A 1984-nucleotide genomic window follows, 5' to 3' on the forward strand; every position below is an offset into this window, starting at 1 on the left:
GTTTCCATAGGCTTCACCCATGTAATTCACCTCTGCCATTGCAGGGTTCTCAGGATCATAAGCTTTTTCTTCAGAAGATGCTTCTTTAGTACTATTGGATGCATTTTACCGTCCATTCAGACTCTGGAATTCAGAGCATCAATTTCAAGAAATCTCTTCCTCTGAGGCGTCCCATTATTCACAGGATTCCTTTCAGAAGTGTACATGAACTGGTTATTTGCAACCATGTCAATAAGTTCCTGAGCTTCTGCAGGCATTTTCTTTAGGTGAATAGATCCACCTGTAGAATGGTCCAATGACATCTTAGATAATTCAGACAGACCATCATAGAATATATCCAGGATGGTCCATTCTGAAAGCATGTCAAAAGGACACTTTTTGGTCAGTTGCTTGTATCTCTCCCAAGCTTCATAAGGGGATTCACCTTCTTTCTGTCTGAAGGTTTGAACATTCACTCTAAGCTTGCTCAGCTTTTGAGGAGGAAAGAACTTGGCTAAGAAAGTCGTGACCAGCTTATCCCAAGAGTTCAGGCTATCTTTAGGTTGAGAGTCCAACCATACTCTAGCTCTGTCTCTTATAGCAAAAGGGAAAAGCATAAGCCTGTAGACCTCAGGATCAACCCCATTGGTCTTAACAGTATCACAGATCTGCAAGAATTCAGTTAAGAACTGAAAAGGATCTTCTGATGGAAGTCCATAAAACTTGCAATATTTTGCATCAGAGAAACTAATTGAGGCTTTAGTTCAAAGTTGTTTGCTCCAATGGCAGGAATTGAGATGCTTCTTCCATGTAAGTTGGAATTTGGTGCAGTAAAGTCACCAAGTATCTTCCTTGCATTGTTGTTGGGTTCGGCTGTCATATCCTTTTCCTTTTTGAAAATTTCAGTTGGGTCCTCTCCAGAGTACTGTGCTTTAGCTGCTCTTAGCTTCCTCTTCAAGGTCCTTTCAAGTTCAGGATCAGCTTCAACAAGAATGCCTTTTTCCTTGTTCCTGCTCATATGAGAGAGAAGAAAACAAAGAAAGTATGGAATCCTCTATGTCACAGTATAGAGATTCTTTAATGTGAGTAGAAGAGAAGAAGAATAAAGGAGGAAGAATTCGAACACAGATAGGGAAGAGAAGAGGGTTCAAATTATGAGTAGAAGAGAAGTGTTAGTAAATAAATAAATAAATAGAAAGAGATGAGAGAGAGAGGAATTTTCAAAAATTAATTTTAAGAAAAGGAAATTATTTTTTGTTTTTATTTTAAAATTTAGTTAGTATTCGAAAATTAAGAGAAGAGGTAAAATAAAAATTAAAATTTAAAATAATTAGTTAATTAAAAAGAATTTGAAAAAGTGTGAGGAATTTTCGAAAATTAGAGAGAGGAAAGTAGTTAGGTGGTTTTGAAAAAGATAAGAAATTAGAAAAGATTTTTGAAATTGATTTTGAAAAAGATATGATTTGAAAAAGATATGTTTGAAAATATATGATTGAAATTTATTTTGAAAAAGATTTGAAAAGGAAGTTAAAAATATTTTATTTTTAAAATTAAAATTGATTACTTGACTAACAAGAAACTAAAATATATGATTCTAGAATTTAAAGATTGAACCTTTCTTAACTAGAAAGTAACAAACTTTAAATTTTTGAATCAATCACATTAATTGTTAGTAAAGTTTTTGAAAATTAAGAAAAAGATTTTGAAAATCAAATTTTAAAAATTTTTCAAAAAATATAAAAGAAAAATGAAAAAGATTTGATTTTTGAAAAAGTTTTGAAAAGATAAGATTTTTAAAATTGAAATCTTGACTTGACTAACAAGAAACAACTTATTTTAAAAATTTTTAACTAAGTCAACCCAAAGATTTCGAAATTTATGAGTAAGATAAGGAAAGGATATTTTTTATTTTTGAATTTTTAATGAGGAGAGAGAAAAACACAAATATGACCCAAAACATGAAAATTTTGGATCAAAACCAATGTTGTATGCAAGAACACTATGA

The 1984-nt window shown here is 31.7% G+C and overlaps 1 non-coding gene across 1 annotated transcript; it reads left to right on the top strand.

Annotated features, from left to right (window-relative positions):
* Positions 1-356: 356 nt before the first annotated feature.
* On the top strand, positions 357-464 carry LOC127741836 (small nucleolar RNA R71). Its single transcript, XR_008003041.1, has one exon. It is a non-coding gene; the product is annotated as a small nucleolar RNA R71 (small nucleolar RNA).
* The last annotated feature ends 1520 nt before the right edge of the window (positions 465-1984 follow it).

This window comes from Arachis duranensis, chromosome 9 (genome assembly GCF_000817695.3).
Source record: "Arachis duranensis cultivar V14167 chromosome 9, aradu.V14167.gnm2.J7QH, whole genome shotgun sequence".
NCBI classification, from domain to species: Eukaryota; Viridiplantae; Streptophyta; class Magnoliopsida; order Fabales; family Fabaceae; genus Arachis; species Arachis duranensis.